The 17,708-nt window shown below is 44.3% G+C and overlaps 1 protein-coding gene across 2 annotated transcripts in view; it reads left to right on the top strand.

Moving 5' to 3' along the window:
• camk2a (calcium/calmodulin-dependent protein kinase II alpha) overlaps nt 1–17,708 on the top strand; it is a 410,473-nt gene that overhangs the window by 166,038 nt on the left and 226,727 nt on the right. The gene's annotated exons all lie outside the window — the stretch shown is intronic.

Raw genomic sequence — 17,708 nt, 5'->3', positions numbered from 1 at the left:
TCTGACCGCCCATTGTGTATTCAAACCTAACATTTTTAATTCTTACGTGTCATTCTTTACATTTACTGACATTAAACTTCATCTGCCACAAATCTGCCCAAGCCTGTCTGCTATCCAAGTCCTTCTGTAATGATATAACGGATTCCAAATTATCTGCTAATCCACCTATCTTGGTATCATCTGCAAATTTAACCAGCTTGTTACTTTTATTCCTGTTCAAATCATGTACATGTATTAAAAATAACAGAATTTATCAATAGATCAGTAACGGTGTACTGCATGATAACGTGCAGTGAATACACTTGACTTGTGCGTTCCTAGTTTTCCTCCTCTTTCTCTGTCTCTGTTTACCATTCATTTGCTCAGAGGTTGATGCGCTTGCTGCTTCCTGAGCAGCTCTTCTTTACTCCACCATAGCAACCCGCTGCTTCTCTTCTTTCGTCGGCATCTTTTCACGTTAAAACTGATTAAGTTAGCTTTTGTGTTGCAATTACTTAGTATCTTTTCTTTAATTTGTCACTTAGGCTGGCACTTAAGTCTTCAATCTGCCTCAAAAATAATTTAAGATAGGAAGAGGTAGGGGAAGTGATGGCGAAGGCGGTAGGGATGAGAACGGCGCCCGCCACTGCCGAGACTTGATTCTACAATAAAATAAAATAAAAATAAAAATTAAAAGAGGAATAACCTTGGAGGTCAATCATCATCCCCGAAAGCTCGCACTTAAGTCTTCAATCTGCCTCAAGAATGATTAGCGAAGGTGGTAGGGAATGAGAACGGTTCCCATACGCATGCACCGCACGACCATCCTGCTGTGCTATAAAATAAAAATAAAAAAGTAATAAAATTCATCACCCCGAAAGCGGATAGTAGACGTCACATAGTATATGTTGTAAGAAAGGCGCTATATAGCGCCCGACCCGACACAGATTTGACACGGGAGACACGTGTAAAATTAAATAAATTTTTATTTTTTTCACCTGTGGGGCACGTCTTCCCCGTGACCCCCACAGGCAATACACAGTCCCAAGCACACAATACCCACAAATGTCTCTTCTTCTTCTTCTTTCTCCACCACTCCTCACCAGGCTTCGTCCTCCTCCCACCCAACTCTGGCCACTGAGTGGTGGTCACTGGCTCCCTTTATAGTTCACCCAGAAGTGCTCCAGGTGCTTGATCCCTGATTTCTGGCTGCTCTTCCGGGTGCGACGAATTGGTTGCCCACATGGGCTCAGGAGTCCCAAATACAGCGCCCCCTGGCGGTACCTGCGGGACCCAACAGGGCTGCACCCAACTCCAATTCCCAGGATGCCCTGCGGGAACCTGAGGCACTGTTCCACCCCAGGGAGGTGGCCAACTAGCGTTCAGGGGGAGGTATTGCAATGTCCATGGCTGCTCCCCCAGAATATAGTGTGCAGGGGAGTCCCGGCTGGGTCAGGACGCCAAGCCCCTCTCACAATGTGTACCAAATTTCAAGTCAATAGGTGAAACGGTTTGCGAGCTACAGGTGATTTAAAATCCTGGACAGACAAACGAACAGCCACGTTAGCGTATTATATAAGAAGATAATATGATTTGGAGTTGTTTTCTGCCTTGTACTCCATGCTGCCAGGATAGGTGTGAGCCTCCTGTGACACTAAATTCGATTTTGAGGATTTGAGAATGAGATGAAATGATATAATCAGGCACAAAGAAATGATCACATTTTCTGATCCCAACACAAAGTTCAGGAAGCACAAATCCATAAGGCAAGTCAGCATGTTTCATTCAGGGTCCGTAGCTCAAGTCTTAGGCGCCATGCCAAAAGCAAAAGATTGTAATGCCTTTTGGTCCCACATTTGAAATAATAATTTAACGTTTCAGGGTGTCAGATTATACAACCCGCTCAAATAGCGCTGCCTGCTCCGCCATGTTTCCTCAGTAACTCTTCAAACTGTCTCGTTATCTTTGAACAGCCCAGGAGGCCTACACTTCTTGGCTCCTTTTTCGGACATTTTGTCCAGTCAGAGATGCTTAATAAAAAGAATTTACTAGCTGGTGAGTTTTCTGTGTTAAGTTTCAGGCAGGAGCTGCAACACTGATTATGTCACTGGGGAATGGCTACCTGTTGCATTTTGGTCAGCTACTGTAATTTGCACACACAATAATAAATTAGAACTTGTATTTAATACAATAAAGAAATTCTTTTTCTATGCCTGTGTGTCTATTATGGGGTTGAGGACAGGGCTCTATGCAGCGCACTCAAGTTTCTCCCTGCCTTTATGGACTTGGCTTTGTGCACAGGAGCACAGTCATGCTGGGACAGAAAAAGGGTCTTCATCAATCTGTTGCCACCAAGTTGGAGAGTGCCAGTGGGAATTTGTGCCCATTCAACAACAACAACAACAACAACATTTATTTATATAGCACATTTTCATACAAACAGTAGCTCAAAGAGCTTAATTCAGCCAAAAGAACATTTGTGAGGTCAGGTACAGATGTCTGACAAGAAAATCTGGCTTGCAGTTGGCATCCCAATTCATCCCAAAAGTGTTCAGTAGGGTTGAGGTCAGGGCTCTGTGTAGGCCACTTGAGTTTCTTCATGACTTTATGGAGCTGGCTTTGTGCACATTACTACAGCCGTGCTGGAACAGAAGAGGGCCTTTCCCAAACTGTTGCCACCAAGTGGAAAGCTCACAATTGTCTAAAATGACTGTAGTGTTAATGGTACCCTTCACTTGAACTAAGGGGTATGGTGCAAACCCTGAAAAACATGTGACCCAAAATGTGTGTGTCAACTAGGCCGACTACGCCATCTAGTGGTAATACAATGAACACTAGGACTCTATTACATCAAAATGTTTTCACATTTATTTCTAAGCAGGTTCTTTTTCAGGTTCCAGGTCTCTTGGGAAAATAAAAACAAAATATAAAAAAACACAAAAACATAAAAAGACTGGCAAAAATATCCAACACGATTTGAGGCTGAAACTGCTATGGCTACTCCTGCATCTTCAACACTGGCACCACTGTGAAGAGAAGAAACATCTCCTTTAGGAACTGGAAAGAGTCCCCCATACCCAAGGAACCTTCCATCGCTATCCGTGGTCAGGTTCTACTTCACGAGGCACTTAGTTTAAATTAGAAGCTGCCAGGCAGGTCTCACTGAAATTCTCCTCCAGCCAGGTTTCACTTCAGTCCTCTCCACCACCTTGCACCTTAGCGTATGTTTCCTTAAGAGGCATTAGCTCTCCGGAAATGTGTTCTTTTGAAATTGCGGCACATTAAGTAACTCAACAATATAGCAATATGACAGAAAAGGCGATATCCCTCCCATCGTGATTATGGCGATATAAGAATCACATGAGAAACATTTACTTTAGCTTACATTTACTGACGGTTGTCACGGTTACAGATGGGAAGCACATGACAGACTTTTTATCCAGGTGGCAGTCTGGATCTACGCAGTCTGCCATTTTTTCGTCCCCACGCTGAGAGGGTTTTCGGACGGAGGTGCGACACAGCTTCGAAGTGTTTGGCTGTTGTCCAAGCCTTTTAATACTGTCTGCTTCACTTGCTGGTCTTCTCTGGTCTCAAAACAAGGGCAGGTAGGGACTGAACTCCTCCTCCACAAAATACAGAAATAGCATAATGCCTACATGCCGGTTCTCATTCTCCCAACAAGGAAAGAAGATTTTATACTGACAGAGGACAGAAATACTGCTGACTATACAATCCTCCAGTTGTCTTTGGCTATCTAATCCAATGCTTGGTTGGCAGTTCTAACTGCTGAGCCCCTGTGTGCCAAACTTAGCATGCACATGGGAATGGATCCTTTAACAGTGTTGTCCAGATATAGTGACAGAAATATTAAAGAAAAATGTATTATAACAGCGTAGCACAAGAGAACCTCCAAGCCTCTTGAACTCTTGGTTAACCCTTTGTAGGTCACCTTTCCAACCAGAGTATTTTACTAATAAAAACTCAATTTAGGTCCCGCAAGATTGTCTAGTTTCAGTATGAACAAAGGTATACAATCTTAATAGCTAAAACATTAAAATGAAAACTAAAACAGACGACTCTAGAGGGTGTAGCAGCCACTCGACCCGACACAGACAGATGCAGGAGGCACACTTATAAAAGCGCAAGTTTATTTTTCTTCACCTCGTGGGAAACGTCTTCCCCTTTTCCCACAGGCACAACACAGTCCCACTAAGCACAATCACAGCACAGTTTCTCTATTCTTTTCTTTTCTTTTCGTTCTCCTCCACTCCTCACTCAGCCAGCTTCATCTCCCTCCTTCCGACTCTGGCTCACTGAGTAATGTCCGCTGATCCCTTATATAAGGCACCCGGATGTGCTTCAGGTGCTCGTTGCCCCACTTCCAGCTGCACTTCCGGGTGTGGCTGAGGAACTGCCCACATGGGCTCAGGAACAGCTGCAACACCCACTGGCGACACCCCTTGGACCCCAGCAGGGCTGTATCCAACTCCATCTCCCATGAAGCCCTGCGGGAGTCCGAGGCACCGCTGCCACCTAAGGGGGCTGCCATCTAGCGTTCCAGGGGAGGTAATGCTCTGTCCACACTTGTTCCCCCAGTCTTTCCAATAGGTATCCCAGCCGGGCAAGGGCCCTAGCCATCCATGACACAGTATAAAAATCTCAAGCACCCCAGCACTTTCTATATTTCTCACCCCCGACAGCCTCATCTTCTGGTCTCATTTTTTCATCCTCCTGCTCAGCTGTTATTTATTACCCAACCCAACTTCACCTGGGGGAGAAACCAAGAATTAATCCATCAATTAACTAATTAAATAAAAATACCACTTAGAGAAAAAAACACATGCAATACAATTAATTGTGTATAAAAAAAACCTAATTTAAAACAAACGTGAATAATCTTAGTACAAAGTGAATAATTCAAACAATTGACAAACTGTGAATCTCTCAATTTAAACACAAAAACACGTACTCAATCTGGTGACAAACAGCCCCAGACCACCATTCGTCCAACACCGAACTTTACAGTAGGCACTATGCAGTCCAGAAGGTAGCAGACTCCTGGCATCCACCACACCCAGACTGATCCAGCAGACTGCCAGACAGTGAAATGTGATTCATCACTTCAGGCAACACCTTTCCATGGCTCCAGAATTAGATTAGATAAACTTTGTTAACCCCAAGGGGAAATTCAAATGCCTACAGGAGCAGAAACATAAAAAACAAGGATATAGACTTACAGGAAAGATAATACAGTGTGGGCGGCATGGTGGTGCAGTGGTAGCGCGCTGCTGCCTCGCAGTTAGGAGACCTGGCTTTGCTTCCCGGGTCCTCCCTGTGTGGAGTTTGCATGTTTTCCCCGTGTCTGCGTGTGTTTTCTCCGGGTACTCCGGTTTCCTAACACAGTCCAAAGACATGCAGGTTAGCTGCATTGGCGATTCTAAATTGGCCCGAGTGTTTGCTTGGTGTGTGTGTGTGCACCCTGCATTGGGCTGGTGCCCTACCTGGGGTTTGTTTCCTGCCTTGTGTCTTGTGTTGGCTGGGATTGGCTCCAGCAGGTTGGCTAATGGATGGATAATACAGTGTAAGATGCTAGGGGTTGCTGTTGCCCCTTAAACCTAACAGCCACAATAAACAGGCAAATAATGCACAATAATTAATATAATTTCTCTAAATCTCTCCACCATACCTCCAAGCAAGCTTTGTCCACCTCCACCCAACTCCAGCTCGCTTGCTGCATCTCCCAACAGTCCCTTAAATAGTCCTTGACCCAGAAGTGCTTCTGTTCTTCCACCCAAGTGACTTGCTAACACTTCTGGGTCACATGGAGAATTGGATTTTTCTTCAGAACGGGAGTACTTCGGGGCTCCTGTCCTCGTGACTTAATAGGACTTCTGGGCTATGGATGAGACATGGCACATCCGGTCCTCTCACAGCTCCTCCTGGTGGATCCCACGGTACACAACAGGGCTGAGAAACCGCACTCCCAGGATGCCCTGCAGGAATCTGGGGCACCGTTACACTCCAGGGGAGCTGCCATCTAGCGTTTTGGGGGAGACAGTGTCCTGGAAAAACTGCCATCCCCCATCCTTCCATCTGAGGGGAGTCCCGGCCGGGATGAGCTGCCGGCCATCCACCACAACATCTAATCAATTAATCAATCAACCAGTAAGGAAATAAATAAAAATGGTGCCATGCTTTACACCATTCCAACCAACACCAGACATTGTTCACAGTGATCGTAGGCTTGTACTCAACTATTCAGCCATGGAAACCCATTTCATGAAGTTCCCAACACACAGTTCTAGTGCTGTTAAGTGTTGTGAGTGATGCCACAGAGGATAGGCGATATTTACACCCCTCAGCACTCGGGGCACCCACTTGGTGAGTTTGTGTGTTCTACCACTTCATGGCTAAGCTGCTGTTGCTCCTTGAAGCTTCCACTTCACAATAATTGAACTTACAGATGTAGCAGGGTAGACATGCAAAGGTGGCATCCTGTGACACATTTAAAGTCACTGAGCTCTTCTGGACTTACAGCTTCTTTTTCTATAGTACTTCTTACTAACTGCAGATGCAGAGCGTTGCGAATGGTTCTCAATTAAAGTGCAAGTAATAATTTATACCAATTGTAAAATACAGAGCTAGTACACAATAAAAACACAGATTTGTTAAAACACACAGACAACAAGGTTAAAAAAAAAATAAACATAAATGGATGTGGATGCTAGGGGTCTCTGTTGCCCCGTTGTACCCGCCAGACAGACGACCCAGGCACACGTGTAAAAGCACCAGAAGATTCTTTAATAATTTTCTTCAATAAATAGTGCACCAAGCACTGCACAATCCACAATTCTTCAATCAATACAATAACAATAATTAATAATCACCAACAATCCTCCACTCCCCGCAGCTCCGTCCTCTACCACCCAACTCGGGCTCAATCTGCTGGGGTTTCCCACAGTCTTTTTCAAGTCTCTGACCCGGAAGTATTCCGTCTCCGGGTCAAACGCCTTCTTTAGGTGTCCCGGAAGTACTGCGGGTTTCCGTCCTCGTGACTCCTATGTACTTCCGGGTTAACGTCACCGTAATAGTCCCCGTGTTCTTGGTAAACTCCCCCTGGCTGCACCCACGGCACCCAACAGAGCTGAAGAACCAGACTCCATGTCCCAAGCTGCCCTGCGGGAATTCAGTCCAGGGGAGCTGCCATCTAGTGTCCCAGGGGATGTAATGTCCTAAAAAGGCTCTTTCTCTTGGTTGAGGGACGTCCCGGCCAGACTGAAACCCTGGCAGTCCATCACAATGAAAAGACAGCAACATCTGTCCATTAATTAATGAAAAAAAAAACAGTTGTAAAAGAGAAAGACAAAAACAAAGTCAGTCAAAGTCAGAGTCCTGGAGACCTCAGCCAACTAGCCGCCTAACCCCTACATTCTATAGTGGAGTCTGTGCTGGCCATCCAATCAGATGAGAGAATCTTTCCACCCAATGAGTCCAATCCTACTTTATCTGAGAGAGATGTTCCAAATGCAGGAGAGCAGCCTGGTAGTAGAGCTGTGGCACTGAGTGCCACATCCAGTTACCGAGAAGAGAAACAGAAAAGAGAGGAGGATTAGTAACGGTTTAAAAATATTGTGATTCTTCTATTTCTGTACAAATGTCTAACAAAGACAGATGCAGCTTTCCCAGCTATTCAGCAGCTATGCTGCTGGACTAATGTTGTAAATCTTAGATAGATAGATAGATAGATAGATAGATAGATAGATAGATAGATAGATAGATAGATAGATAGATAGATAGATAGATACTTTATTAATCCCAAGGGGAAATTCACATAATCCAGCAGCAGTATACTGATACAAAGAAAAAGATAAAGTCGTGTACGGAGCTGCTGGAAAGGCTGCCACTCGGATGCGGCTTCACCCTGGATTTCAAAATTTAGACTGAAGGGGCATCTCATGAACTACGTCAGGTTTTTACGAGAGTGGTGAAACCAGTAATGACGTACGGGCAGTAAAGGGAGCACAGGAGGAGAACTTGGATGTGACTGAAATGAAAATGTTGAAGTGGGTGAGTGAATGTTACACAAAATGGACAGAATAGGAAATGAGACAATCAGTGGTGCAACAAAAGTAGGAGAGATACTCTATCTAAGAAAGTACAGCGAAGGAGAATGAAGTGGTATGGTCATGTGATGAGGCGAGACAATGAATACGTGGGGAAAAGAGTGATGGGAGTGGAAGTCCAGGGGAAGGGGAGTGGAGGTGAATGGATAAAGTAAAAGATATGAAGGAAAAGTGCCTGATTCAAGTGGGGGTACAGGACCAAGCTGTATGGAGAAAGTTGATCAAGCATTGTGAACCCCACATAAAAGTGGGAAAAGATGAAGAGGAAGAAGAAGAGTAAAGGGGCACCTCTTATATTAGCAGGCAGGTCATTCCATGGCTATAACTAAAAGCTCAACCTCCCAATGTTATTTTATTAATCCTCGGAAAACTTAAGTAGGCCAGCATTTTGAAATCTCAATGTGTGCTCTGCTTTGTAACTAGCGACTTACGCCCCATTCTGTTTGTCAATGGAGACTGCCTGGCGATGTGCTTGATTTATATGTACCTGTTCACTCAGTAATTTGGAGAGGTGTCCACATACCTTTGACCATATGGTGCATCTGGACGACTGTTGCTGCTGACTGCTTAAGTTTCAAATTCAGGGCTTTGAATGTGAAAATCAGGGAGGGAATACTTGAACAGATGAAATGTGTGTCTCAAAAGTAAAATAACTCCCCCCCCCACTTCCCTATGTACCTGCCTATAATGTACAGCTCCTCCGCTGCTTGTGACCTTTTCTTATAAATTCAAGAAAGGGATAAAAGCAAACCGCCATTTGATTGCATAACAGTCATTTTACTTTCTTGAAGACACCCTCATCAAAATAAGTCATAAAATAACTGGCAGCCATAACAGCAAAAAGACAAGATAGGAGTGTGCGTGGGCGAGCATGTCAGGAGCCACACAGTAGGTGCGTGATGTGTGTGTGTGTGTGCAGATTGGGATGTTTACTACTCACATCCCAAGGGGACCTGTGGGCACTGGGAAATTCTGTTTTATTTATTCTTCTTTATTAAGGCAGCAGTGTTAATATCAGCCATATGTGAACAGTCACACACTTCTTTTAATGATGCCTCCTGTCTTTTTATTTCATCCTGTTTGCCATAATTTGTTTACAGTGTACCCTAATGTTTTGAGGAAGATGACTTATTTCTGTTAAATAAATGGCATCTGAAACTGCAACGGGTTTGATTCCTATTTTTTTTTTCTTTTTATTTTACAAAGCAGCGCATCACATTAGAATGTTCTCCATTTTCAGAGGGTCCCTTTGGTCAAATGGCTCATTTTTCTCTTGCACGTCTTTCAGTTTTGTCTTGAGGTTGGGTGATTCAGGAGTTTAGCGTCACCCCTTTTATGTTCATTGTATACTTGCAGCAGTGGCATAGCTAGTACATCAGGGAGGGCCCCCCATATAATATCAAGGAAAAGAAATACAGAGACTTTAAGAAAAAAACAAAGTTTAATAAAATGTAGGTAAATTTCGTTGAATAGATTTTCTTTAATAACTCCAGGAGTACTACCGGAAAGCACTTCTGGGCCAGGGAGGACCACACCAGTCTTTGTGCAGTCAAAATCCGGCAGCTCCCCCTGGTGGCCCCCAAAAACTCAACAGGTCAGCCCCATGGGACCACAAATCGTATGCTGCCATGTGAGCATCCATACTGGGGCTTGTCGGACATGATGCTGCCTCACAGTGTATGGGGGGATGATCTGCTCATAGTACAGTAGACAGTCACCCACTGCTCTGTCTTTCCAGCCTCCAAGGCTGCCTCCGGCAGGGGGAACTTGCCCCCTGGATTTGTGCTCTTTTTTAGAAATGCAGGACATACTTGAACCTATGTATATGTATATACTTCTTCAGTAAGCATAGCTGAAATAATCAGATGAGAAATATGGTACAAAAAGATATATGCATACATATATACATACATACATACATACATATATATAGTATGTATATACGAAATGTACTGTATATATAAATATATATGTATGTATATATGTATATACTGTATATATTGTCAGAGACGGGTGGGGAGGCGACCAGGCCTGGATGCCCAGGAAGACCGGAGAAGGGCTTCCGCCTTCCCCAGACTATGTGGGGGGGCGACCGCCATGGTTGCTTTAAGGACCACAGGTAGGGAGCTTGGAAGCTCAACCCTGTAGGGGCCCGTGGTCGCCGCCAGGGGGCGCCCCATTGCTTTTGGAACCTTGGACCTCAGCACTTCTGTCACACCCGGAAGTGTTTGGGGAGAGAGGAACAGGGACACCTGGAGTGCTTCCGAGTGCACAGCTGGCACTTCCGCCACACATGGGAGGGTCGGCGGAGGAGTGTCAGGAAGCACCTGGAGCTCGTCCGGATGTGGATATAAGGGGCCGCCTCCCTCCATTCGATAGCTGGAATTGGGTGGAACAGGACAGAGCTTGGAGGAGAGGAGTGGAGGCGGACCAGAGACGGAGAAAAATCGTTGCACCTTTAGGCTTAGGATTTTATATATATAGAGAGTAGATATATTGCTCAAAAATAATTAAAGGAACACTTTTTAATCAGAGTATGGCATCAAGTCAATGAAACTTGTGGGATATTGATCTGGTCAGTTAAGTAGCAGAGGGGCTTGTTAATCAGTTTCAGCTGCTTTGGAGTTAATGAAATTAACAACAGGTGCACTAGAGGGGCAACAATGAGATGACCCCCAAAACAAGAATGGTTTAACAGGTGGAGGTCAGTGGCCATTTTTCCCTCCTCATCTTTTCTGACTGTTTCTTCACTAGTTTTGCATTTGGCTACAGTCAGTGTCACTACTGGTAGCATGAGGCGATACCTGAACCCTACAGAGGTGGCACAGGTAGTCCAACTTCTCCAGGATGGCACATCAACACATGCCATTGCCAGAAGGTTTGCTGTGTCTCCCAGCACAGTCTCAAGGGCATGGAGGAGATTCCAGGGGACAAATAGTTACTGTAGGAGAGCTGGTGTGAATGTCTCTCACCAAACAATCAGAAACAGACTTTATGAGGGTGGCCTGAGGGCCCGACATCCTCTAGTGGGCTCTGTGCTGGCTGCCTGGCACCGTGGAGCTCAATTGGCATTTGCCATAGAATACCAGAATTGGCAGGTCCTCCACTGACACCCTGCGCTTTCACAGATGAGAGCAGGTTCGCCCTGAGCACACGTGACAGATGTGAAATGGTCTGGGGAAGCCGTGGAGAACGTTATGCTGCCTGTAACATCATTCAACATGAGCGGTTTGGTGGTGGGTCAGTGATGGTCTGGGGAGGCAGATCCATGGAGGGACACACAGACCTCTACAGATTAGACAACGGCACCTTGACTGCCATTAGGTATTGGGATGAAATCCTTGGACCCATCGTCAGACTCTATGCTGGTGCAGTGGGTCCCAATTTCCTCCTGATGCACAACAATGCCCTGGTTCATGTGGTGAGTGTATGCAGGCAGTTCCTAGATGATGAAGGAATTGATACTATTGACTGGCCAATAGGTTCACTTGCCTGACCTCAATCCAACACAACACCTCTGGATGTGAAATTATGTTTCAGTCAATCCAACACCGCCAAGTTGCACCTCAGGCTGTCCAGGAGCTCAGTGATACCCTGGTCCAGATCTGAGCAGTTTATATACATATTATTACATATTATCCGAATTCTACACACAGCACCCCATAATGACAATGTGAAAAAAGTTTACTTGAGATTTTTGCAAATTTATTAAAAATAAAAAAATTGAGAAATCACATGTACATAAGTATTAACAGCCTTTGCCATGAAGCTCAAAATTGATTCCCCTGATCATCCTTGAGATGTTTAATTGGAGTCCGCCTGTGGTAAATTCAGTTGATTGGACCTTATTTGGAAAGGCACACACCTGTCTATAGAAGGTCCCACAGTTGACAGTTCATGTCAGAGCACAAACCAAGCATTAAGTCAAAGGAATTGTCTGTAGACCTCCGAGACAGGATTGTCTTGAGGCACAAATCTGGGGAAGGTTACAAAAAAATTTCTGCTGCTTTGAAGGTCCCAATGAGCACAGTAGCCTCCATCATCCGTAAGTGGAAGAAGTTCGAAACCACCAGGACTCTACCTAGAGCTGGCCGGCCATCTAAACTGAGTGATCGGGGGAGAAGGGCCTTAGTCAGGGAGGTGACCAAGAACCCGATGGTCACTCTGTCAAAGGTCCAGAGGTCCTCTGTGGAGATAGGAAAACCTTCCAGATGGACAACCATCTGCAGCAATCCACCAGTCAGGCCTGTATGGTAGAGTGGCCAGACGGAAGCCACTCCTTAGTAAAAGGCACATGGCAGCCTGCCTGGAGTTTGCCAAAAGGCACCTGAAGGACTCTCAGACCATGAGAAACAAAATTTTCTGGTCTGATGAGACAAAGATTGAACTCTTTGGTGTGAATGCCAAGTGAGGAAACCAGGCACCGCTCATCACCAGGCCAATACCATCCCTACAGTGAAGCATGGTGGTGGCAGCATCATGCTGTGGGGATGTTTTTCAGCGGCAGGAACTGGGAGACTATTCAGGATAAAGGGAAAGATGACTGCAGCAATGTACAGAGACATCCTGGATGAAAACCTGCTCCAGAGCGCTCTTGGCCTCTTTCTGTAGGACAACGACCCTAAGCACACAGCCAAGATATCAAAGTAGTGGCTTCAGGACAACTCTGTGAATGTCCTTGAGTGGCCCAGCCAGAGCCCAGACTTGAATTTGATTGAACATCTCTGGAGAGATCTTAAAATGGCTGTGCACCGACGCTTCCCATCCAACCTGATGGAGCTTGAGAGGTGCTGCAAAGAGGAATGGGCGAAACTGGCCAAGGATAGGTGTGCCAAGCTTGTGGCATCATATTCAAAAAGACTTGAGGCTGTAATTGCTGCCAAAGGTGCATCGACAAAGTATTGAGCAAAGGCTGTGAATACTTTTTTCATGTTGTCATTAAGGGGTGTTGTGTGTAGAATTCTGAGGAAAAAAATAAATTTTATCAATTTTGAAATAAGGCTGTAACATAACAAAATGTGGAAAAAGTGATGCGATGTGAATACTTTCTGGATGCACTGTGTACATATATATATGTATTGTGAAGAAGGCCCTATATAGCGCCCTTGAACCCTCAGGGATGACTCCAAACAACGGGTAAAAGTCCAATACTTTTTATTGTGACTCACAGTGCACCAAGCACCTTCCACACTACTCATCCAATACTCGACTATAATAAACACTCCTCCTCGCCCAGACACTTGCTCCTCTACCTCCCAGCTCAGCTCAGTGTCTGGACTGAGGTACCGTCCTTTTATAGCCCCTGACCCAGAGGTATTCCTGTCCCGACAGTCCATAGTTCCTTACTCCTTCCGGGTCAGGGCAATCAGTCCTTTTCTTTAACCCGGGAGCACGTTGTTCGTTCCTGTCACGTGACCATGACGTACTCCCGGGTCATAGGGCATAAAAGAGCCCATAAGCCCCCCCACAGCGACTCCTGGTGGCCCCCAAGGTATCCAGCAGGGTTGTGTAAAAATACTACAAGGTCCATAATGCCCTGCTGGACCTCGGGCATGATCCTGCTGTCGGGAGAGCTCCTCCTGGCGGCCTGGGGTTGCGGACTGGCATGGAAAGCCGGCAATCCTCCACTATATATATATATATATATATATATATACTGTATATATATATATATATACTGTATATATACTGTATATACACACATACATACACACACAAGGGGGAGTCAAGCTAAAGTTAGAAAATGAGATTTATACGAAAATGGACCAAACCTTCACAACACTGACAATGTCATTTCTCCATAGAGTCTCCACCCTTCTCAATGCACTTGCGTCACCTGCCTGGATTCCCGCAGAATAAAAGGTTCTGTCTTGTCCTTGCAAGGTGTTACTGATGTCTCCAATGCTTTTATTTTTGTGTTCAAGCCTCATAATGGTTTCATTGATTTTCGTTGGCACAGCTCTTGTCCTCATGTTGAACAATGGTAACTACTGACTGTGAAGGGTAGAAGCTAACCGAGATATCTGATGAAGCCATGAAACCCAATCATTGTCCCAAACATTATGGTGCCTCGAAATGGAGGGTGGGAGAGTTGTGTATAAGAATTGTTGTCGTTTCTACATGCTGTGACTGAAATGTACGCACATACCCTCAAGTGAAATTCTGCAATGCGCAATTAATCACAATGTCTGAAGTTACTGATTTGCAATTTTAAACTGTGGAGCAGAGGGTTGAATCAATGAAAAATGTGTCTTTGTTCCCAAACATTACAAAGAGAACTGTAAAATATACTGCACTGACAACCCTATTTAATAATAAAAATTAGTGAATTTTTAAAAACAAAGATAGTACATACAGTACGTACCTCCGAGTTGGGAAGAGTGCAATGATCAGTTCTGAAAACCTGAAGACCACAAGTGTGTTACTTGACTTGCTGATGGTCACATTATACAAATATTGGATCAGTATTAAAAGACCTCTTAAACACCATGAAACAATGTGCATTATGGAAAAGCACTATATAATAGTTTTAGCTTCTCACTTCAGTCCTCAGCACTGAGAATCTGTATGACCACGAGTGTTTCACTTCACTTCTGCCAATGGTGACGTGGATCCATTCACTGCCAAATGTAAAAATAGGAGAACAGTCATTTGTGTGAATAGAAATTGAGGAAAATGTTTGCTATCAAAAGACGCTACTTGATATATTTTTCTCAGATGCAGGTTTGTGCACACAATATAATTAATGTCCCACCCCCTTCTGATTATGCACCATCTCTTTAATCAAACACTCCACTGACTCTGCTTAGTTGTCAAAGTCCGAGAAGCAGAAGGATTTCCGACATTTATGCCGCTCATTGTTGTGTGCTCTTGTCATGCAGCTCTTTCTAATAAAGACCATAAGACTCCCACTACCTCACAATTCAAGCCACAACACATCTCTAATTGAAGTCTGCCAGAAGCAGGGGTCCAGCATCTGCCGCTTCATGTCAATGATAGCTTAGGAGATAACATGACACCTCCAATTGTCACTGATTAGTCCTCAAATTTCCAGTTTCCTCCAATATGTCAGCTGCCAGCTATGAGGAGATGCAGCTGCCCTCGGCAGGCATGTTGCTGAAAACCGTTCAAGGGCGAGTGTCAGCTACTGGATGAAGCACCACGTCAGGCTCTCTGGGGGCAGGTAGGTCAGTGAAGACTACTGTAAAATCTTGAGGCATAAAGAATTGTTGTGTGATTCTGCTAGCAGACCACCTATTGCTAAGTCTAGGAAGGCTACATGGACTGCTGCCCATATCTTTTAGCTCTTTTAGACTGGTATGTGTTTATTTATGAAGGTGAGATGGAATCCTGGCACAAAAAAAAAAAACCACAAACACACACAATTTACATATTCATTGGGCAGAACGATAGTCATAGGATGCCAGTGCCCACCTTCTAAGTGTTAGAACTAAGCAGCATAAGGGGCACAGCAGGGCCTTCTGGTGCTTTTAAGTAAATCAAAATTCAGAGAATGTTTATTCTTTTTATTTTATCGAGAGCTCTTCATGAATATGCTGTTTGGATTGTACAGTGGGTTCAGAAAGTATTCTGACCTCCTTCACCTTCCAAACACATTATTGTGTTGTAAGTTTAATTTTAAATGGATAAATCCTCCATTTTTGACCATCAATCTACACTCAATAACCCATAATGACAATGTGTGTTCAGAAAGGTTTGCAAATTTCTTAAAAATCAAAAAACAAAATTTTCCTTCCTAGCTGTATTCAGACACTTGTATAACCCATTTGGCTGCTTTTAGGTGAGTCTTCACAAGTTTTGCACACCTCAGTCTGGGCAGTTTATCCCAATGTTCATGGCAGATCCTCTCGAGCGCCATTGGATTGGACGGAGTCTGTAATCTGCCACCTTCTGGTCTCTGCTTAGATGTTTTGTGGGGTTTGTATCTTGTCTGGGCTGGGCCACTAAAGGACAGAGTCTTGTCCCAAAACTCCAGTGTGGCCTTTTTTATATGCTTTAGGTTTTTTATTGAGATTAAAGGTGACCTGTCGCCCCAGTCTTAACGTTGTGTGCACTCTGTGGCAGGCTTTCCTCGAGGACCTCTCTGTATTTGGCTGCCCTCATTTGTGACTGGTCTCCATGTACCTGCTACTGAAAAGGGTGGTACTAGGTAGGTGATGAACAATACCTGGTCTTCACCAGACATTATGCTTGGAGATCTACCTAAAGAGTTTAATTTTTTTTGTTCTCATCAGGCCAGAATTTTTTCAGTCCTCAAAATGCCATTTGGTAAACTCCAAACTGGCTGTCATACGCCTTTAACTCCAGTGTTGCTCAAGTTCACACCTCACAAGAACTCGCTCAAAGTTCAGTTCACACAGATTAAAATGAATAATTCATATTCATAGTTCACCATTTCAATTTTGAACTGGTTCATGTTTAGTTCATTTTGTGTTTTTTAAGGATTGAGAATAAATGACCCATGAGTTTACTTTTTCAATTTTGCATTCTTTATATTAGGCTATTACAGTGTTCTTGAATAAAATACAATAATTATGAAGACTTTTTCATTTAGATAGATGTGAAATGCACTATATAATAGATAGATAGATAGATAGATAGATAGATAGATAGATAGATAGATAGATAGATAGATGGGAGGGGATGGATAGATGGATGGATGGATAGATACTGTAGATGGTTGGGGATGGATGGATGGAAAGATAGATAGATAGATAGATAGATAGATAGATAGATAGATAGATAGATAGATAGATAGATAGATAGATAGATAGATAGATACTTTATTAATCCCAAGTGGAAATTCACATAATCCAGCAGCAGTATACTGATAATAAAAAAATAAATAAATTAATTAAAGAGTAATAAAAATGCAGGTTAAAACAGACAATAACATTTTGAATAATGTTAGCATTTACTCCCCCGAGTGGAATTGAAGAGTCACATAGTGTGGGGTCTCCTCAGTCTGTCAGTGGAGCAGGACGGTGACAGCAGTCTGTCACTGAAGCTGCTCCTCTGTCTGGAGATGATCCTGTTCAGTGGATGCAGTGGATTCTTCATCATTGACAGGAACCTGCTCATCGCCCGTCACTCTGCTACAGATGTTAAACTGTCCAGCTTCATTCCTACAATAGAACCTGCCTTCCTTACCAGTTTGTCCAGGCTTGAGGCGTCTTTCATCCTTATGCTGCCACCCCAGCACACCACTGCGTAGAAGAGGGCACTCACCACAACCGTCTGGTAGAACATCTGCAGCATCTTACTGCAGATGTTGAAGGACGCCAACCTTCTAAGGAAGTATAGTCGGCTCTGACCTTTCTTAGAGACAGCATCAGTGTTGGCAGTCCAGTCCAATTTGTCATCCAGCTGCTCTCCCAGGTATTCATAGGTCTGCACCCTCTGCACACAGTCACCTCTGATGATCACGGGGTCCATGAGGAGCCTGGGCCTCCTAAAATCCACCACCAGCTCCTTGGTCTTGCTGGTGTTCAGGTGTAGGTGGTTTGAGTCACACCATTTAGCAATGTCTTTGATTAGCTTCCTATACTCCTCCTCCTGCCCACTCCTGATGCAGCCCACGATAGC

This window comes from Polypterus senegalus, chromosome 13, assembly GCF_016835505.1.
Source record: "Polypterus senegalus isolate Bchr_013 chromosome 13, ASM1683550v1, whole genome shotgun sequence".
Taxonomy (NCBI): domain Eukaryota; kingdom Metazoa; phylum Chordata; class Cladistia; order Polypteriformes; family Polypteridae; genus Polypterus; species Polypterus senegalus.
Note: the sequence above shows the minus strand (reverse complement) of the source record. Positions and strands in the feature narration are given on the sequence as shown.